This window comes from Amphiura filiformis, chromosome 14 (assembly GCF_039555335.1).
Source record: "Amphiura filiformis chromosome 14, Afil_fr2py, whole genome shotgun sequence".
Classification (NCBI taxonomy): domain Eukaryota; kingdom Metazoa; phylum Echinodermata; class Ophiuroidea; order Amphilepidida; family Amphiuridae; genus Amphiura; species Amphiura filiformis.
Genome location: NC_092641.1, coordinates 31,169,375 through 31,194,023, shown reverse-complemented (window position 1 = coordinate 31,194,023; position 24,649 = coordinate 31,169,375).

Here is a 24,649-nt window from a genome sequence, read left to right as displayed (position 1 = left end):
GAGCCAAATCTGATAGCTTTGATATTTATAAAATAGTAAAGGGTGTTCGGTAATGGGCAATTCCCGTTGGAATCCATACATCCTATGGAAGACATGACCTTAATCTCCAACACAGGGGTTGTAGATTTCAAATGGAGTCACCCATTCGGGTAACCCCATTTGAAATTCATACTCCCTGTGTGGAAGATTAAGGTCATGTCTTCTATAGGGGTGTATGGATTCCAACGGAATAGCCCAAATGATTCTTTGAATTGTCATAAGATATATACGCTTATATAGCTCTAATAGTTCTCAATATCTCATTTGGATAGGTAAAATATGCATCAACATTGATCAAGGTGTATTGCTCTGAACCTATTGCCATAGTACAAAGCATTAAGCATTATTCTATACCCGTTTCATTTTAATCTTTAACAATATTTTATGGTCGAATCTAAATAAATTCTTACTATTAATGCAATGTCACCGTAATGTCAATGAAAATGCACTTAAGTAGGTAAAAAGAAGATTGGCATTGGAACAGTGACTCTTAAAATTAATTTGTATTTAATTTTCTGCTAATGATCTTAACTTGTTTCTTATGCCATGTATATACAGCAAAAGCAAGAAACATATTACTTCTCTGCATCGAATTCCTGTTGACCCCAGCGACCCACATCTACGCATCAATATCGATCATATGACGGTTTCCCACTCCCGAATTATTCCGGAAATTTTCTAGCTTTCATGAATATCATAGAAAAAGGAATTGATTGGTATACAATCATCATCGGTTATGTCAAGAGTACAGGCCTCCTCCTCCTCCTTCGTGCTCATAGATCTTATATCCCTATCTTCACGAAAGGTCGAGCTGTTTTTAGCACGGCGTGTTTGTAGATGGAGGGATGTCTTGGAGAAGCTCATCACTAGGATCCACAACATGTTCATCTATCAGGGCACAGTTCTTTAACCCCAATGCATTTGTACATTCATTGAATGACCTTATAACATTTGGGTACAAAAACTCATACTCTGCAACTTGAGGTCAAATTTTGCAATATGAGTGTTTATTGAGGTTATTGAACGCTGCCATTTGGATGAGGCCATAGTGCATCCTCTCATCTCTGTCTATTACAAACATATTGACAGACTGTCTGCGAGATCCAGAATAGAAATATATTCAATTTCTCCGCTGATATTTATAAAATTGTTTATTTGATGGGTGGAAAAACTGGAGCATGAAAAGAGGGCGGCTATAGATTGATCGAATATAAATAAACGTCTTGGATCCCGTTGAATTTTAAAGAAAACTGTACTGATTCGAATAAATGGCATGAACCCCCAAACCCACACCAACACACCCCGCACCCATACATAATAGGCCTTCTCACAACCAGGCACACACCATACACCCGCCAACTCTTGCACCCACACACCCCATATGCACACCCCTACCCATCCTACACATCACACACGCCCACATCCACCACATCCCCACCCTGAACTATACACCCCCACCCCACCAACTGCGCACCCACACACCCCGGCCATATGCATACACCCTATCCACCCAACACATCACACACGCACGCCTGTTTGTAAATACGTTCAAACGAGGACCTCGACTTTAGGAGGATCTAACCGAGGACTTACACACCCGTTTTTAATCGACACACCGTGGACCTTACGCAAACACACCAGACAACTTACTATCCAACTGAGACCCGTCCTATACCCGCTATAGGGGACCTATCTTATATGCTATCTTATATGCATATTTGCATCATTTACGTCATCCTGGGCATAGTTTCAAACCGAGGACGTCCTCGTTTGGAGGTGTGTATCCATATGTAGGTCCTCGTTTGACGGCATTTACAAACGCCCACATCCACCACATCCCCACCCTGAACTATACACCCCCACCCCACCAACTGCGCACCCACACACCCCGGCCATATGCATACACCCTATCCACCCACCCCATTACACACACACCCCCACCCCTTGGTATATATAAGCACGCACCAACACCACCCGCATGCCGCATACCCCGCATAAAATACACATAACGTCCTGAAACACACGAATAAACATATAAATAAACAAACAAAACTGGAGTACTCGCTGTAAGAAAAACTAGTTTGACAATCTTCGTGAAAGTAATTGCAGAAATAGGAAAAACAACATTATTATTGATTACTAGGCTACTCAAATAGCACAGCCTCGCTGACATTTACAGCTGTAATTAGATTACATAAAAAGTGATGAAAACCCAGACACCTACATGTGAAAAGGTGCGGGTAAATGGTAGCATTTAGAGATATATGAAGTTTTTTTCGATTTCATTTAGTTTTTTGTTTGTTAAAACGTTCGCTGCGTGTTAAGACAAACTTGGTCCTGATGGGACCTGACTCAAGCAAAATGCTCAACTCAAGCTAAAAAGAAAAAGCCTATAATTATATATAACCATGTTAATGTGGGGAAAAACGATGAGAAATAAAGACCGAAGAACATGGAATAAAAATTCCTTTAAAAAAGGAACGGGCGTCCAATGGGAGCTTCGATGTGATGTGCTGAAATGAAGCCGTTTGGAGAATATTTTCTTCTTTAAAACAATTGTAACATTCTCAACAACATGGAAAAACGACAACTCTCCTTGAATCATGTGAAGAATTTTACTGTTGGCCATGGGTGAAGAGGTTTTTGGTTTATTTTATGCGTTGTATGGTGTAGGGTGTGTGTGGGTGGTGTGGGATGGGGTGTAGGACCAAAAGTAAATACAATGTGCAGGACATCGCTTTATTGTCATCCTAGATAGTCCAACGCAATCCTATAATACTGCATCATGTATACATGGGTTATTCAAAGTCACAAAATGCTATATAGCCGAACGGTATAAATTCTGAATTGAACCACGCCGTGTTTTGGGTGTTAGTGACCATGACTTTGTCACTTGAATTCCATAAGTGGATCTGATCAAGTGTTTATTTGGGCTAATATTTCCAGTCATTAATTCCATCAAGAAAACCAAAAACTTGACCTCATCTTAAGGGCAAAAGACGCGTATAGTTAACCTATAGTATGCATAGTAAGATTGAAAGGCTCATTAACTTAGAATGATATTAATTACCTAACGTATAATGAAATGCTCATTTTTCATTCGTAATTACACTTTGTTCTGTAAATACAACAATAAAGATCAAGTAATTTATCATTAAACAAAGAAATATTTAAAACACTCATTCGAAACAATTTCACCAGCTTTCCATCAACATGTACTATGGACCAGAATGGCATCATCTCAATGGCATAGTTCATTAACCTCTATTGAACAATCATAGTGCAAAATTTGACCTCAAGTTGCAGAGTATGAGTTTTTGTACCCAAATTTTCAAAGGTCATCCAATGAATGTACAAATGTATTGAGGTGAAGGAACTGTGCCCTGACAGATGAGCATGTCGTGGCTCCTATAGTTATGGTATGGTTCAGGTTTATTCTGCTATAACTGTTTCACGCACTGACACCCCAACACGCATAAATGAATCTATTAGCACTATTTACAGTCTTAAAGATAGATTGATTACACTTTAAACAAGGGCAAGTTGCAGGGCAGATATTGTGCATAATCAAAGAAAAGAAAGGGAATTGGGCTTGAAAGGCATAATATATGACCCAATCTGATGTAATTATAGGTCCAATGTCGTCAATATTTAAAATTAAAGCTATAAAAATCTCAACAATTAAAAAATTAAAAGGGCATTTCGTGATCCACAGCATCATCCCTCCACTTTTCTCAAAAAAACTTGAGATTTTTATACCTCTGGAAACCTCTGGCTATATAATGTTTTATGTAAAAAAAATTCTTGCAGATTAATCTGTTTAGCAAAAATATCGTGAGATTTGAATTACGTTCTGGTACACCAAATCGAAATTACAGCACATTGTCCGCAGTGTAATACACATAATATGAAATATTCATGCATAACTCGCAAACGCAAAATCAGAATCAACTGAAATTTTAATAATCTTTTTTCGTGGATATATACTGAAAAATGTTATAAAAAGAGGATGTTAGGATCACGAAATACTCCTTTAAGCTATAAAAAATTATTTTAATATCTTCAAGAGAGATGTTATAGGCCTTCTATATCAAAGGCCTTACCAAAAGCAAAGAGAATTTTGTGCTAGAACTTACTTGACAATATACCGTATATGGGATATCGCTATTCAGTTTGAAAACGTATTAAATGAATATGCAATCCCAATAGTTGGGGTCTTTTTGGTTTTAGGTATATAAAATAGGCCCACTTTCTTTTTCTTTGAACAACTAACTGCATGTAGCCTACGCTTGAAACAGTGCCAAATTGACTGTTGCTTTTGCTTGAAAATATAACAATTGAAAAGTTACACACAGTCGCAATATTGTTCTTTGAATTGAAATATGTCATGCTCATGACACCACAAAACATAAAAATGACAACCATATAAAATGTTAATCAATCACGCATATTTTTCTTCCATACAAAAAAGTTACACATTGTCCTTGTTCGTGTGTCACACGTACAGACATACATTAACCTATTCACCATTATTCGTATTGTTATCAATCTTTTCTACTTTGAAATTTTGACTTGTATGTCTAGGTTGAAAAAAGATGAAGCGGAAAATAATAGAAATGATAAAATATGATACTCAAAAGGGCGAAAAGAATACTGAAGAATATTGTTGCTTTATTGCACAAAGGAAGCGTCCGTCCCATTACATTGGCATACTGATACTCCGTGTATATAATCTTTATGATTGAACTTATACAAAAATTACAAAATTGGCAAATATAATGACTATTCTACTTAGCATTTGAAATCTACGTGGTGATTGCAATCAAGTGAGTACAAACATGCCCAGTAGTGGTATATTGTTTCTTGACACAAACTACGAAAAAAGACTGAGAGCAAAGGGTAAAGAATACACTAACTATGTGGTTCAAAAACGCATACAAAAAGTCCGGCATACAGAATGACCCCCACCCACAAAGCCCCCGAAATGCTAATCGGCATACTTAATACAGTTTAACCCGTCACACTCATTTCCATGTACAACTTAATTATCATCACTTTTCATGGACTTGGGTGGGTTTTGTATTCATGCATTCAAATTGATATGACTTGGGGGAACAAAGTCGCATCGTGCCGAATGAAGTATCAAAATAACAAAATTATCCATCTATTGATTACTTTATTTGGTAATTTAGGTTTAGTGTCTTCAAGATACTGCTTTTGCTCTAGGATGATTTAAGGAAGCCCCATCATGCACTGCAAAATTGTTATCACTAGAGTCTCAACCGCCACTTTACTTTTCAAATCCCATTGAATTCTGTGCAAAAGATGTTGTTTTAGAATTGCGTGTGTGTCATTATTACTTGGTCGATTTCAGAACAAAAGTGATGTATGCATAAAGTATGATTCACACCTTCTGTAGATAACATAAAATATGAAATCGACCAGCATTTTGAATGCGTTTTTATTGTAAATATATCTGTCCAATTTCAAATTTAACCATGCACGTCTATGCAGTGGGCAAGCAGTGGTGTCATGTTTACTCACACATAAGCTAACCGCAAGTAGTGTTGGGTAGTACTTAAATCATCCTCTGGCTTTTGCTTAAGTGTCCGGATATTTTTTGTGCTCAGTTTATTTGCGGCACACAAGGAATTAGTCAACAGAATGTATTCACGGAAACCGGCGATTCAATCGTGAAGTTAATTTACGCTACAACTCCATAGCTAGACATTCTTTTTAATTCCACACAATGTACAACTCACACTACCTGTATTACAATACTATGACTTGTGTTAGTCCATTGTAAAATAAAATAACACCATCACTCGTACTTTGTTAACTAAAATTGGAAAAAGGAAGGCTTACGGCAAAGTTAGAGGGTTGACATTGAATTTGAATGAATAGCAACAAATAGTTACTGTTGTAAATTGATACATGTGATCAAGACATGAAATGGAAGTTAATCAATAACTATGCCAATGGTGTTGACCCGTAGTGACTTTGGGGATAATTTCATTCAGTTTGGAGAGAGCGAAAAATGTTAAGCAAGAAGGTAGGCGAGAGGGAAATATAGAGGATATAATGGGGACTACGGAGGTTATTTTATTTGTGTGGAATTAGTTGTGGCAGAGGTTTAATATTGAATTAAATATCTTCGCCTCGTCAAGTTTAGTTTTTCTGATTTTCGTGCAGATAAAAATGTCATCTCTATTACAAATACTGACTTCATGTGAGTATGAATACCACCTTATGCATAAAAGCCTACAGATCTGAGATCTGAACATTCACTTTCATCACTTTAATTTTGTATTATACTTCTATACGTTTGTTAAAAAAAGTATGTGGCATACGCAAACGTGGAAACTTGTGAAAGTCAAGCATGCTTTATCAAAGACTATTATGATATTTCAACAAAAATAACATAATACATGGTGTGTTCAAGTTAGGTTTATTTTTCCGGGTTTTATCTTTTCAGAAGCATTGAAGACAACCGTCTTACTTTAATGTTGCTCTTCCGGAAGTACTATAAATACTTGCAGGAAACGCTCAACACCAATCCACATCAGCCGGAGCTAATCGGCATACGCCCAAACTTATTTTACCTTTATGATATAGACATCACATATATACTTGTCTAGACCAATGTCGGACCAGGGATTTCGACGAGCTAGCTGGATGAATGGCGGCTATATGCAAATTAGGAGATTGATGTTTACATCCGTGACGTCATTTTTGTCAAAATTATTCGTTGTGCCGAAAAATGACGAACATTTGCACTTTTCTTTATTTTTAATACTGTTATATTGTGAAGTGTCATATATAGCTGTTGTGTTAGTCCAATATGTTAGGAAAAGTTTTACCTGATGACCCCATGTTGACATTGGCTAAACATGCTAAATAAGCCGTATTTTTGCTCGAAATGGTGACCATTCTTATCACCATTTCGCCATTTGATCATCTTCTACTCTTCCCAAGAAAAATCATTATAATACCAAATCTACACACCATGGAATTCACCATATCACGTCCAAGCTCACATTGGGCGCCCCATTCCTTTTTTAAAGGGATTTTTATTTATTTTCACAGACGACTTGGCATTTGAGGTCAGTTGGTAGACTTTCTTACCAGTCGTTTATGTCACTATAGTGCGAAACTTCTTGCCACCATCGGTGATCGTTTTTGTTTTTGTTTATTTGTTGTTGTTTTTTGGGGGTTCCCAATTTTTTGCTTGCTGATCGTGTGGTTCGGTGGCTTCTAAAATCCGGAGGGTAATGACACCGGGCACTACCTTAACATTATCTGAAATATTACATACTAGCGGGATACCCGCGCTTCGCGCGGGTCCCCGCTAGATGAGTAAATGGGAGCGATCACTAAAACAGGAGGAATTACTGAAAAGGTAGAATCATTGAAAAGGTAAATTTTATTTTTCTAAATCTGTTCCTTCTTGCATTTCCATTTAGCTTCTTTCTTTCTTTCTTTCTTTTCAGTTTCTTCTACATGGGTCTAGTTTGTTCCCATTAAAAAATTGCTATTTAGCTTGGGATTTTCCGTTTCCATGTTATTTATTTATTTAGGCCTAACCGCATTCCCATTATTTTCTAAATCTGTCCTTTCTTACGTTTCCCTTTTAGCTTCTTTGTTATGCTGCTTAGCTTGTGATTTCCCGTTTCCATGTTATTTATTTAATTCTGTTTTCATTATTTTGGCTTCATTTTTCTTATATTTCCTGATTAGTTTTTAATTTTAGCTTTTTTTCTTACGTTTCCTGATTAGTTTCTTTCCTTCCTTCTTTATTTTGCTCCCGTTTCATTTAGTAACCCGTATAATACCCGTATCTGTTTTTTGTCTTCCCTTTCTTTTCTTTTTTATTCATTTTATTCTTTCTTTCTTTTCAGTTTCTATTACATAAATCTATTTTGTTCCAATAGATATATGCTGCTTAGCTTGTGATTCTCCGTTTCCATGTTATTTATTTATTGAACCTCGTTCCCATGCATTATTTTATAAATCTACCCTTACTTACATTTGTCCTTTTAGCTTTAGGTTTTTTTTCTATTATTTTGTTCCCAATTTTCATATTTCCTGCTTATTAAGTTATAGTTTGTGATTTCCCGTTTGTATTTAATTCTGTTCTCATTATTTTAGCTTCCTGTTAAGTTCATGAATTATTTATTTACGATTTTTATCATTTTGGTAATCTCTTAACCAAACCCAGTACCCCTTTTTGTCCTACTTTCTTTTCTTTTCTGGCACGGAAAGTTGGCCTATAGGCATATGCGTCTTCCTTTTATTCATATAGATTTATTTATTTATTTACTCTCATCCACAACCCTGTACCCATAACCCATCCATAGTAGGCCTACCTTTTCAGTTTTGTCCTACTTTCTTTTCTTTTCTATTTCTCTGGCACGGAAAGTTGGCCTATGCATATGCGCCCCGTACGTGCGAGTCACATCCCTTGTACGCCAACGCACTAACACCAACGCGCTGCCAGTTAGTTACGGTACGCGCTACCACTGAGTTTTGACAATAAGTGATGACGCAAAAAGACCAGATTCACGCGTCGTAGCCTTAATTTCTTGGCTGCCAACCTTGATGCAGTGGCAGAAAATGGGGCGCGTAGCTCTGCGTAGGGACGAAAAGCTCGTAAGATCATTATTAAATTATGCGCTGTTGTGCATCTAGATAGCCTGAATCATTTCTTGGCCACCTCGCAGTTGGCAGAAAACGGGGCAATGTTGCTCTGCGTATGGTTTTGTAATGGAAATATTATTACGCGGTTCACACTGTCCTTATTACCCACAATGCCACTGCGATCGATTTTGCATAGCAACACGACAGTTTTTTATGTTATTCTCTTAGTTACCACCAATTTTTGCAAAAACGAATGTCCGATGGAAAAATGGCAATATGTACCCGATCAATATACCACTAAATCAAAGCCGAAAGTCTAGGCAATTCGGGAGAACACTCGCGCACAAGATGGGCAACCTTCCTTTTATTTATATAGATTAATTAATACAATATTTTAAGCCATACCACATATAAATAGCTGAGACATAACTCTTACATGAGTCAATGAAACACCCTTTAAGTTATATGGCCACACCATTGTCCATGAGAGTAAAAACAACAGAGCTATTGTCAAAGCAATTAGCCTGTATTATCACTTCTATTAAATGTACGATACAGTTTCATACATCAGTGTGTTCATTTTGTCATCCTATCTCAAATTACAGTCGGTACATTGTCCTCACGTCAGACCACACTAAAAGCTTTGGGTTTTGATATGCCCGCTGCGTCCCATTTACTCAGCAACCATTTGGAATTTGACTGAATAAAGTTTAAGATTTTTAAAGAATTTTTCCATATTTTTACATTTTAGTAGCCGTACATAAAATGCGCTCATATAAATTTGTTTTCTGGCCAATCAAACTACGTACACGGTACAACCACGCCTGCATTTCGGTCAGTAGTTCTTTGCGACTATTTCTTCATTAATCTTACTATAAATAGGGAAATGTTGTATGTATCTATGTATGTATCTATGTATCATGGAAAGGCTCCGTCAGTTTCGATCCAAATGTCGCCAAATTCATACGGGAGATCGATGAATATACGGGAACGTGTTTAAACTTTATTTGGTTGAAAACGGTCAAGAATTGGCCTCAAAATCAGTGAAAATGTGGTACGTTGCTATGCTGGGTAAACAAAAAAGGGAGTCAGTTGTCAAGCTAGCCCGTGCGCGTATCTAATGCCAAGCCGCCCGCGTAGCGCAGCGATAGCGCGCGGGTAACGCAGCACTACGCCATGTCGCGAGTAAAAGACGCAGAGTCGCGCAATGAATGATAATACGGGTGAACGACCGACCGTAGGCGTAATAAATACGGGGAAAAGATGTGTGTTAAAAAGTACAAACAACATGAAGAGGTAGGCCTACTGTAATTAAAAAAAGAAAACAAAATGAGGACAAACAGGTAGGCCTACGAGTATGTGGGTTAGCCTATAGTTAGTCACAGTAAGAAAATGAAAACGGGAATAAACTAGGCTAAAGAAGGAAAGAATAATAAAATTTAATAAAATTAGATGATTTAAATAAAAAAAGCTATTAAACTGAGGACAGAACTAAATAAATAACATGAAAACGGGAAATCACAAGCTAAGCAGCAAATAAAAAATGAAGTCAACAGGGAAATGTAAAGGACAGATTTACAAAATAATGGGAACGGGATTGAGTAAATAAAAAACATGGTAAGGGAAATTTGCAAGCTTAGCAGCAAAATGTTTTTAAAAGATGGAACAAAATTGGCCCATGTAGAAGAAACTAAAAAGAAAGAAAGAAGCTAAAATGGAAACTTAGGCTTAACGAGGGTCAGACTCAGATAAATGAAATTTACCGTTTCAATGATTCTACCTGTTCAGTAATTCCTCCCGTTTTAGTGAACGCTCCCATTTACTCACCTAGCGGGGACCCGCGCGTAGCGCGGGTGTCCCGCTAGTCATGTTAATTATCATCGCTGAAACATTAAGACCGTTTTGTCGCACGCCATTAATGAAGCGGCGACAGTGAAGTCCGATTGTGTCTCTCACACTCAGTTCGTGTTACAAGCGGTGTATTTCCTTTATGAGGTTTCAAAAAAATCTCATGAAAGAGACAAACTTTTGTATAATTTGCATTTTTAAAAGTCAAAGTTCAATTAGGAGCTTTAGTTAATGAAGTACTATGCAAAATACATGAGTACAGCAACGGAGTAGCCTACTTTAAAATAGTGCATTATCACTGATTATCGACAATATAAGTGTGGGTTGTAAATAGATTCAGGCTCAAGCTTCTTCATCTTTTATTTCCATGTCATTAGACGGTTTTATCGTCAGAAGAAATATGCTTTAATTAATGTATAGATGCGCATACTTAAAATGATCCACGATTCAACTACGCGACTTTATATTTGTAAAGCTATTTCAGAACTCTAATAAGATGTAAAAAAGTTGTAAAAAGAAACTCCAAGATCACACCATTGCCAAATTATCAGATTATGTTGTTTTCATTAAATTCATGTCTCTTTAACGCATTTTAAAATTCAATTGCTTTTCCTGATAAAGCTTTTAAAATTGAATAAAAACAATAAGAAAGCTGAAACAAGCAAGTAACTAAAGAATAATTAAGAATACACGTCTGAAATAATAAGATAATAATTTATCTGACTTAGATTTTGTTTTTTAATTGAAAAACGAAGAAAAGTAGACTAATTCTTGTTTTATAATTCTGTTTTTGGAACATTTGCAAAGAAATTTGACAATTAGGTATCAATTTAATTAAAATGTCGCTAAATTAAGACACAAATAATACGTCAATGTAAGTTCAGCTGTGAAATGCCTCGTTGTGATGCTCGAGATCGTATGCGACCCAGTCAATCAAAAGGAGTACAAAGTCGTCACAGTTGTTTCTAAGTTATGAGCCAATTTACTATTCAAAATTTTATGTTTTTTATTGTTTAAATACCCAATGTATTCACCTATTACTTGGTCTACTTACGTCACATTTTGATGAAATTTACATCAAATCAAAACTGATTAAAAGTTCTTTACTGTGATGCAAAATCTGAAAATTTACTATTTGCGCCTTTAACCTCATTTTGCCTGATCGGATCGTATAATACCTCTGAGGCGTTTCTGTTTCAGGGCACGTGGGACTACGCACCTGCCAAAACTTACGTGTATTTTCTATCTTGATCAAGAGTATCAAGCAAAGGAATACTGTTTTGATAACTTCTTCAAAATAATGGCTGTAAGATATATGAACGATTTGCAAAAGCTGGGTGCACAGAACTTTCTTTGATTATCTTCGCGCATTTATTTTCAGAGTAAATAGGAGTGATGTTGGAATATTAACAATATGTAAATTTGATTGAAATGTGATATCACTATACCTTAATAAGAGATAGATATGATGTAAGATTCTGGTATAAAAATTCTATAATAGATGTATAGTCTATATTGGCTGTACAATAGACTCGTCAAGTTATGAAAAACACTGACTTAACCCACCACTAATTGCAACAGAAGGCATTGGAAAAACAGAAAATAAATGTACACCAACTATAGTTTGCCCACTCCGAAATACAAAGTGACAACGCGCGCGTATACAGCGCGTAAACAGCGTGCAGTGCTGCGTCTCTGCTGCAGGTATGCGTGCCTTCAAAGTCGGCACAATTTTGCGTCCGCGTCGGTACTTTGTACTTCAGACTAGACTGACTATACTTAGAGGAGTTCCAATTTCCAGACTTTTTGACCACTTACGATTGCTGGAAATCCAGACTGTCAAAGTGTCTTAATACGAACAAATCCTGCAAAAAATAGTTCACAATCGAAAATTCCGTGACTTTTTATACATTGCATTTCCAAGCTTTTCCAGTAACATTGGCAACTGGAATTCCGGTCGTTTTTAGGAAGCAAACCTCGAATTCGTCTGTGGCGTTGTCTTTTTTAAAGACAATTCTTGTTAAATATTCACTAAGATCGCAAATATGCTCATCTGAAAGGACACAGTTATTTAATCCCATATGTTTGTACACGCATAAAATGACCTTTGAATGTCTTTGGTACGATACATTGGCACAGAAACTCATACCCTACAACTTGAGGTGGAATTTTTAGCAATGGTTAAAAAGGGTATCGAACGATGCTACTGGAAAGGAGGTCGTTTTGCTAGAGCTGCACAGATCGCCTCCTGAAGTATATTCATAACAAAAGAACATTTTGTGTATAATTTTAACTCTTTAAACCCTATGCTATAGTAGTAGAACAACAAAGGTAGTATTGAAACAAAATATTAATTAACATGATTAACTATAAGGAAATTTCTCCATTCGACCATACAACAAAGGTGGCATTAAAACAAAGTATTAACAAATTATCCTTTTCTATGCAGCTTAATTTGTAAGTACTTGTATTTTACACCAAAAGTAGCGACAAATCTGAAATAAAATCATATCAAACAAATCTAATCTCCATTGTAGGTGTATTTATGAAACGCTTAATTAAGCTATCATAAAACCCCGACAGTAAAGAAAAATGGCATGGCTAGCCTAAGTACCTCTCCTTTAAAGTACGGTATACATATGAATCAATTAAGCCACCAATTGCTGATGATGGAAACACAGCTTTGCCCAAAATATTTATTATAAATTTTTCTTTTTTTGTAAAATTTTGAAAATTCATGACCATATTTGAAATCAGAATGGAAAATGGATTAAAATGAGTACAAACAAGCCTGTTATTGGTGCAGTGGTTCTTGAGATATTGTCTTAAGGTTTGGTGATATGATTGAACGAAACCTATGTTGGCATACGCGTCATACCTACTTTATAAGTTGCTATCATTTTAATCGGTCGCACCTGGTATTGCCTGCGATTAATATCAATTTTTAATCCTCATATTCCTCTGGCACGCGCCGAAAACAAACACAAGCATGATAATCTTTAACATTTTTGTCTTAAGGGTGAGTTTTCAGGGTTATCAGATATCGAGCTGCAAGGTATGGATACTGTTATAGGTGGTGCTGAGGTGTCAAAAGGGAACAATGCACATACGTGGTTGATGACGGTAAGACGCTTTTGAATAGGAAATTGTCATGAAATTACTTGACACAGTGTGAGTATACATAGTAAATTCATGCGGAGAACAGTTTCAAGATCAGAAATACCACTCATTTTTATGTAAGTCGTGAGGTCAAAACTAAGAATCATGGTAGCTAGACATGCACATGAAACCAAATTCAAACGATTTATTTTCTTTTTCTTATAATCAGGTCGGTTGGGAAGAAGGAGGTATAACAATAGTTTTATTGTTCTAAATTTGTAATAATCTCTAATCAGTAAAATATTAAGCAAGTTAGATCATCCTGAACAGAATTATTCCACAACTCATAATCACATGTAATGCACAAAATTAAGTCAACGCTAAGTTTCAAATACTGTTTTGATTTATATCAAAGACACTTTTGATAAAATTTTGATTTAATATCAAATGTGAATTTCTTTAACCAAATATTTTTCATACCTTTGCTTTTGTAGTTTATTATTGGCACTATTGTAATTAAGATAAAATTGATTCAAAATATTGCACTTGAGATCAAATCAGTCAAATCTATATTCGTCATTATTGGATCCATGTAATATTTGTCAGCATTAAGTTATTTTATAAAACAATGTAATATTTGTCAAAACGTTTGGTTTGGTAAATTAAATTTGACATTTCATTGTAACAATATTTGTCATTCAAAATGAAGTCATATATGAATGATATTGATTCATATAATATAATCACAACAAAAGTCCTTATGTATACCACACACTATGGACCACAATGGCCTCATCCCAATGCCATAGTTCAATAACCTCAATTAAACAATCGTAGTGCAAAATTTGACCTCAAGTTGCAGAGTATGAGTTTTTGTACCCAAATTTTCAAAAGGTCATTCAATGAATATGCAACTGTATTGGGGTTAAAGAACTGTGCCCTGATAGATGAGTATGTTGTGGATCCTTACCGCATACCTTGAAATAACACACCATATTTGGAGGTTAAACCACTTTTGTCCTACCAGAAACCAAAGAATGCAAACTTTGAAAAGATACATGCACTATTGTTCCTATTCTACCAGTAAACAATAATACAATAGGTTTATAGTGTAGATAAATAGAGCCTGCTATTATTTACATGATCAAAGGACAACTTTCATTACAATCAAACACGATTCAATTTCAACTTGTGAGAATTCTCGATTTGCTGAACGCTTTGGTTCATGTATCAAAGGAGAGCGGTTGTTGAAATTTCCACTTAAAAGAAGTGTCCAATTTGAAGTTGGAATTTTACGAGTTAATCATGCATGGAGTAGAATTTTACTGATTGAATCGGAGGTTTTCGTATCACAAAGTTGGATGCTTGTGAAAACGTTTCTATAAATGTGTTTGTAGAGTGAAAAGTGATTAATGAAAAACATAACGTTATATCGGTGCAGAGATCATTTTCTTTAATTTCATAGCTAAAGTGCTTTAAGGGAAGGGGTATGAACGTTTGGACAGTATTTATTTTGGGACATTAGAGCACATCAGACATATCGAATTGCATTCTGAATACGAAGCATGTCATTCTGATATCAAATAATTTTGATTTTTTGAAATTCGCAATTTAATACACATTTTATGGCAAATCATTAAAACTTGATATTTTTGATATTTAACAGTACTCGAAATAAACTTTATAAATCTGATGATTTATACTTAAAGTGTATGTAGGTGGGATGAAAAGCCGACGATCAATTGAAAATTTTGACCTTTCGTATTGAATATATGGATTTTTTTTTTTAAAACACCAAAAAAATTAGGTCTTTTTGGGAAAATATCCATATCTTCAATATGAAAGGTCAAAATTTTCAATTGACCGTCGGCTTTTCCTCCCAGCTACATACACTTTAAGAATATATCATTAGATTTATATAATGTACTTCGAGGACTGTTATAAATAAAAAATTAGAAAAATATCAAATTTTTATAATTTGTCATAAAATTTGTATTATATTGTGATTTTCAAAAAATGCAAATTATTTGATATCAGAAAGACATGCTTCGTATTCAGAATGCAATTCGATAGGTCTGAGGTGCTCTCATGTCCCACAAAAAATACTGTCGAAACGCAATAAACGCTCATTCTAGCATTATTTTCATGCCTTTGTGGCTGCAAAAGGTAACATTAAGAGTGTCATCGATTTAGTAAATAATTCAACGTTGTTATTTTTTAATTGATAACGTGACAAATCTCAGCATTCAACTCTACATTTGAATTAAATATTTTGAATGAGAAAGACAATCAAGAAATTCCAATAAACAATGATAAAACAATTGAAATTTATTTTTTACCTGAGAGTTTATTATTATTGTTACAATTAATATCAAATATCATCATGATCATTATTATCATCATCATCATTATTATTATTATTCGTTATTTCAAGGATAAGGATTTTACTTTTAATTCAATAGCATTTCATTTCAACTCCAGTTATTCTTTGTCCGTATTATCATTCAGTGACGTGACTATAAAATTCCTCCGGACACTGCACTGCGAGTAACGAATTCATGTATTCAACACGGTCAATGTCATGTAATATAGCAAAGTGCTTTCTTTCCGACTAAATAACTTCCTCTGAATCCTCTCTAGATAATAATTACAAAATCCGTAGATCATACTAAATAAAAGAAGTACAATACAAAATATTTAAAAAAATTGTAAGCCTACTAATCTATAATTGTGCTCATTTAAATAAATTTTTGCACAAAAAAAATGTGTAATTCCGGGGTAAATGGAAGTATGCGTTGTAGAACATTAGCCATTAGCGAAAAATGTTCGCATATTGATGGCAAATTCGCTAACCTCCATGCCACAAGAGTAGCTGAAAAATGACCTTATACAATGTCGTGTATGAGTTTTTATAGCCAATTCATTCAAAGGTCATTAGGGTTAAAGAACTGAGCCCTCTGAAGATTGGGTTGTGATAGCTTCAAAGGTCTTACACAATGATATCCCCAAACGAAAAAAAATGTGACCCGATGAAGTCAATTGAGGAACATGTCGTGAATTTGTCGTTTTGCAACCAAGATGACGAATGTATTATCAGATTTTATTTGATGTAAATTCTATCCAAATATGTCGTAAGAAGACGAAGTTATATATAGTTGAAAACATTTGGTATTTAATTCTTTTCGCGCGGATGTCGATTGTAGAGGACAAGTTCAAAAAAATTCTAAAAATTCAAAAATTTCAGAGTTGCACATTTTCATGGCCATATTTGGAATCAGCATGAAAAATGCATTAAAATGAGTACAAACAAGCCTAGAATTGGTTCGGTGGTTCTTCAGAAAGCTCGTGATATTTTGAAAAAATATCTCAAACTTTTTATGTTGAAGCCTATGGCTAGTACGCATAGAACATACAGTTTTGAATAGTAGGCCTATATCAGCTTTATAACACAAAAGCAACTTTGACGACTTTGTTCTTATTTGGTTTGATCGGGTCACAGATGTCTGTAGCGAGCATGATATGATGTAACATGATAGCAAAGAGACATTGACAATAACCAAGAAAATAATAATATATATCGACACAACAACTCTCATGTTTCTTGTGGACATCGAAGGCTAGGTTCTTATATGGATTTTTGAAAATGAGAAATACGTTTGTTGTATGTAGCCTACTGAGAATACGATATAACATGGTTACATATTATGTGGTTTTTACAGTAGGGAAGAGAGAAATGCGTAATAATCAGGTTTTTTTAATGATTTGTTGTTTCTTCCTTTGTTTCCTTAATTTCTGTTATTTTTTACACGGGCATGAGCCTGCTATATAAAGAAAACAGAGAAAGAGACATTTGACTGCATATATCTCTATTTAGATTTCGATGCAGACTATCATGGCTATAAAAAATAGCGAAACCATCAAATATTTTCATATTATGCATGACTACGTATATACATTGTTTTGTCTCGTGAATTTGTTTAATTGTAACCATTACCATAATATTTAGGTACTAAAATAACAGATAAATCATGCTTTACATTTGCTTTGTTTTATATCTAATCCATCATTTCGACATGCATTTAATTTATGTCTTTCCCATCCCATTGTGAGCAGAGTAGCATTGTTATTATACTATTGTTGTTATAATCATGATAATAAAGAATCTTCTAGTTCGTTTATTTTTTGGTCAATCACTTTTATCTGTATTATACAGGCCCTGACACCTGGCCAAATCCCCTTAAATTCAACTTTCATTAATCATAAAAAGGCAAATGCCACTAGGCAAATTCACTACATTATGAGCGACATAATGTAAACTGATGGAAAGTACATTTTCTGTCAAACAATTATTTTACACCATATCCCGACACACCCCAATTAATATTTAGCCCGTGCCGTTTATGCAGACCTCTACCATACCAGTCCTGGAATTTTGCGAAAAAGTATTCCATATTAAATGTCAAGTCTGTATTATCAGACTTTCCACCACTACAGTTCCAATGCTTTTTATAGCATGTAAATTAAGTCTTAAGCTTACCACTATGTAAATAATTATGACAACCAATACATATGTGTTACAACTGATAATAAATTTCAAATCAAAATTCACAAGTTCGTTGTTTGTGTTCTTCATCAACATTCTACATGTGTATATAAACCACTAATTTAAAAGTCCGTACAATAAATAAAATTTATATAGGCCTATCACCCTTCCCCAATCTAAACAATTTTCAAACACATTTCAGCACAGCCTACTACCATAAAGTTTCCACTCAAACCTGTTACAAGACCACTTCTGCATCGAGGCTGGCTTTCCCTTTTAGAGGGAATTTTATTATGTATAGTATATCTATATTTCAATATGGCTAGCAAACACAAGTATATAATAGTTTAGCCGATCTTCGCACGGAAAGACATCGCAAACAAAGTCGTTATCATGAGGAACATCGGTAACAAAGCAAGATTGTTTTAAACAGTCCGACACGGGCGACACTGCAGATTTGCCCTTTTTGCTATTTATAAACTTCATCGTTTCAAATTCATGTCACGCCCCTAATAACACACCTACTAACCCAGCAATAGATCGTATTATACTCCTGAACATGATGTTGAAGGAGCAGCATGTATGCCTCTATTGTGATGGCAATGTGTACCAAATGCATGCTAAAAATCGACAAAATTGCCCCCTTTTAAAAAATTGTTTATACACCATGTAGACAAATCAAAGCGGTTAGCTATTGTGAAATTACGTAATTAACATATTAATAATGTAAAATGTAAAATTTGAAAGAACACAAGCTTTATATACTGGTCCACATGCAGTTATATAGATAATTTTTCGATATTCTATTTGTTTTAAAGCCGACAAATGTTCTATATTCTGGCTTATTGTTTAAACACATAGCTTATGTATAGGAAGCGACCTAGATCTCGAGATCCACGCAATCGAGAAGAGATGTATTTAGATAAACTGAGGTAAATGGTGAAAAGCTCTTTAAGTCACGCGGAGAATATAGTTTTAACCCTTTCTCTGCTTGATATTTAACATCGCTAAATGCATAATCAAATTTTAAACAATACATTGTTCTTGGGTGAATTTTATAGATTTATGAACGTATATGGAATCTACATGAAAAATGCATTAAAACGAGTACAAACATGCCGAGTATTGTGTCACAGCTTTAAAGATATAATTTAGTATATTGAAAGTATCAGTGTATCAACATATAAACTGGGTTTTAGTGATCTACATATAGCCGCGGAGGACAGCTTAAAGGCCATAGCCAATAATAGACGTCTTCTTGACAACTTACACTAACATGCTCATCTATCAGGGGCACAGTTCTTTAACCCCAATACATTTGTACATTCATTGAATGCCCTTTGAATATTTGGGTACTAAAACTCATACTCTGCAACTTGAGGTCAAATTTTGCACTATGGTTGTTTAATTGAGGTTATTGAACTATGCCATTGGGATGAGGCCATTGTGGTCCATGTGTAAGATGGTTTGCAGTATTGCAGTGCTTGTATATTTTCGTGCTGATGGTAGTATTGGAGTTCACTCGGCATGGAGTTGATGGGTTATAGGGTCTATATGTTGACTTGTGGATATTCTACTTAACATGATCATTTAAACATCGCTAAGTATATGCCTAGACATAAGAACAAACACATGAAATGCCTATTGCATGCATTTGAAAAGTATGCCGAAAAGGTGAAAAAGTTTTTTTGCATTTAACTTATATCTTGTGATACAGATGTCAAAGCGAGTTGCACATTGTGACAGGATGTACATAATGGTTATCATGAAAGCGTGCTTAACATGATAATAATATATCGAAATGTATAGGATTTGTTGTTGTTGAAAATTTGAGGCACCTGAATTGTGCGATGACTCTCATCACACACATGTATCCACGCAAAGTGACCGGTTAATATCTATGCTATAAAACAATCGACACAAAATTTCGTGTTTCCCCTCGCGCGCGTCCGCATAATTTCGGACCCCCCCCTTGTTGTCAGACAGAAGTTCGTGGTAAAATTTCGACCGGTATAAATCGTAATGCCCGGGCTTCGAATTCCCGCCTTTTTTCACTATCTCAATTTATTATAAGTCAATTTGCCCGAGCCTCAGTTCATAAAATCAAAAAATTTAAATCAGTAGAGATCCCTAAATGTCAAGCATAACTCGCAGCGTTTATAAATGGGGTAACAAGTCGTTATAAGTATTTAATAATAATTGTGTTGATAACGTATTCTGCACTTGTAACCATGTTCACCTCTCAATTTCTGCGTCTTTTGTTTCTCTTAATGGCAGATGCTAATTGGTACCTTATAGGCTAATTGTCTTACAGTTTATAACATATATTTTCATTCCCTCAGTCCTTCCCTAGTGTATTAATTACGATTTTAAGGCGCAAAATCAAATTAAGAGACTAAATCAATTACTTCGTCATACTTTTCTACTAGGCAATTTAATCTCTATAATTTATGCCTAAAATAATAATCTTGAACATATAATGTTAAAGAAACCTTAAAGTATACTTTTTGATAGAAGCAAGGCATCTTGTATCAGCAATATTTAATCGAGTAAAATATCTTGTAATTTGAAATCAAGTAGAACATTATAATACCGGTTTCGGTTGAAAATACAAGACGCAGAAAATCCGTAACTGGTAGTACAAATACTCCTGGTGCTTGCCGAGTATTGTGACAGTCTACATTGCGTTAAGGGATCTGGAATGAACGTTTTGAGCGTTTCGACAGTATTTTTTGTGGGACATGAGAGCACATCAGACATATCGAATTGCATTCTGAATACGAAGAATGTCTTTCTGATATCAAATAATTTTCATTTTTGAAATTCACGATATAATACAAATTTTATGACAAATTATTAAAATTTGATATTTTTCACATTTTTGATATATAACAGTCCTCGAAGTAAATTTTATAAATCTAATGATATATTCTTAAAGTGTATGTAGCTGGGAGGAAAAGCCGACGATCAATTGAAAATTTTGACCTTTCATATTGAAGATATGGATTTTTTCCCAAAAGACCTTTTTTTTTTTGGTGTTTTGGGAAAAAAAATCCATATCTTCAATACGAAAGGTCAAAATTTTTAATTGATCGTCGGCTTTTCGTCCCACCTACATACACTTTAAGTATAAATCATCAGATTTATAAAGTTTACTTCAAGTACTGTTAAATATCAAAAATATCAATTTTAATGATTTGCCATAAAATGTGTATTACATTGCGAATTTCAAAAATCTAAATTATTTGATATCAGGAGGACATTCTTCGTATTCAGAATGCAATTCGATATGTCTGATGTGCTCTAATGTCCCACAATAAATACTGTCCAAACATTCATACCCTATCCCTTAATGATAACGATGTTATCCACGATTTTTTACCTCTAAGCTATGACGTAATATAAAAAGCGATATCAAATAAAGACAAAACATTTTTATTTCCTGTCGGCAAAATCTCACTCAGATTTGAAAATAAAGTCAGTTATAATAAAATACCTTTATACAACAGTTATGGAAACCCCGAGCGAGTAGTAGATATATTCGTAGGTTTCTTTATATGAGCACGGCTGGTTTTATGTTCCGTAAACTGCATGCTTAACACTTTATAACTATATGTGCCGATTTTGTCTGCTTAAAGCGAATAATGTTAACAAAATTTGATATGTTCATGTTCATTTATGAAATCAACATGAAAAATGCATTCAAATGAGTACAAAGATCCCTAGTATTGGTGCAGTGGTTCTTGAGATCGTCATAATATTTGATGACATACAACTAAAAATATTTTCAAATTTTGTATGGTAAACTGGTTAGCAATTGTATGCATTGTGTCAATCATATCTGGAGCGAATTGCACTGTATCTGTGCCTTGAGTATCGTACAAATGTCATAACCATGATAACACGATCCAACTGCTATTGCCTGTCAGCCGATTTGAAGTGTCTATGTGTGTGGAAAGATGAGCCTTGTCGTGGTATCTTTCTTTTGCTAATGAAGACAATACTTGAACTTAAAGTCAGAGGAGGGTTTTCAAGAACTCTTCGTGCTGCATGAATGTGAACGTAAGATATTTTCCCATAAAAAGAACACAAGGTTTTTTTTATTTCCTTTTATGATACAACACTTACAACAATATATTGTTAATGCTTAGCCTTTACCCGTCTTAAAACCCCTACAAAATATGAAGAAAAGATTAATTTTATACGGCGATGAAATTTCTGGATTGTTTTCGAAAGGTTAACCATAAACAGGAAAAAGGACATTGGTATTGTGCCCTATTTACTTACGCACGTTTAAATATTTACCCGTGCTCACCCCCACACATCCCATACCCCACAATCGGCATTTATCAATATTTTAGACTTTCCATAGTTGGTTCACCTCGCAAAAATACACTATCATCCACACCCACCCCCACCCATCATACACACACCCCACACCCACCCCTACCCCAACATACCTCTTCCCACCGACACCTATCAACATGACATGCTTATACGAGTACAATTATGATACTAATGTCGACTTTCTATACTTTGGATCACCTTGCAAAATTGCACCACATCCTTTAAAATATGATACCAATGTAGACTTTCCATATTTTTGCTCACCTCGCAGAAATACACTACATGTACAAAACATGATGACAAGACCCACACCCAACACCCACCACACCACCCCACACCACCCTCACACACACACCGACGCTTAATAACATTAAAAGTCAGCTTACACAAATAATGTCGACTTTCCATACTTTGGATCACTTGCAAAATTGCACCACATGCTTAAAAATATGATATTAATGTAAACTTTCCATAGTTTGGTTCACCTCGCAGAAATACACTACGTTTAACAAACCATGATGACAATACCCACACCAAACACCCACCACACCACTCTCACACACCCACCGACACTTAATAACATGACAAATCAGCTTATTCAAGTATGGTAGTAATGTCGACTTTCCATACTCTGGATAACCTTGCAAAATTGCACATGCTTGTAATATGATACCAATGTAGACTTTCCATAGTTTGGTTCACCTCACAGAAATACACTACCGGGTACATATTCAAAGATACAAAACACGATGACAGCACATTACCCATACCACATACCGCACATCCACCACACCCGCCCGGCATATTCCAACCAACACATACTAACATTTGACATGCTTATACAAGTATGATATTAATGTCGACTTTCCATACTTTGGCTCACCTTGCAAAATTGCTCCACATGACTTACAAGCCATGCATGACACAAGTCCATTGAATTTACAAACACACCACCCCCACACCCCACCCACCCAACACCAACATCTAACTCCACTCGTCTACACACAAAACGAACTACAACCAATCTTCATCAAAGTCATCTCCAGAACGGATAGTACAACATTATGATGTAGTTCACACTAACAGGGCACAAAGTTAACAAATCAAAGATAAACCCTGGCATACAGGGCAAAGACACACTCACAACACACACACGGGAGACAAAAACCAGGCACACAAACAATCAAACAAACATTTTTGCCAGTAGCAATACTTGTCTATACCCCAAGACACATAAAAAGTCAATATGACTGATACAATGTGCCTCAAATATCTCTACAGAGGCGTCATCAGTAGGAACATTTCAAGGAGTTCTCGCCCTGCTAAGGTACTTTAAACATCTCTATGCGGATATTGAATCTATAGACATGCAAAAAATTACAAACTTTTTCAAAAATTTCAATATTTTTAATTGTCATGGTCATATTCAAAATCTCCATGAAAAATGCATTTAAATGAGTACAAACAAGCCTAGTATTGGTTCGGTATTAGTTAAGTAATTCTTCAGATCAACCTAATATATTGAGAAAGATCGACAAAATATGGCGGATTTTCATTTTGAATCCTATGGCAAAGCTTTACTTTCAACCTATATTTATAGTGACGGAAGGCGGATGTGAAGCATTGATGATGATTTTATTTGGCATAGATCAAATCATAAAGTGGAATACAGGATGATAGTCAAGATATAAGATGGAGCGTGTACTGGCAACATGCATGACATTTGAAGGATTGGATACGAGTGACGTTGATATCATGTGTGTATGGGGATTGTGAAGTATGTATAAGGAGCAACAAGGATTTATGGATTGTACTTGGAGCTTCTGATATATGGTGTCTCAATCATAGGTTATAATTACCAGTATTTGTCATCGTGGGAATCTTGGAGCGGCTTTAAATTAACCTCCCACTTGATGTTCATTACATTGGGTTATTCCATTTAAAATCCACACTACCCCTGTGGAAGATTTAGTTAAAGTCTTCCACAGGGGGAGTGTGAGTTTTTAACGCAATAGACAATAGGGTAACTTCCATTTGAAAAACGCACTCCAGTTGTGGAAGATATAGGTAAAGACTTAATACAGGGGGAGTATGGGTTTCAAAATGATTACCTCTGACTAATTACATTTGAAAAAC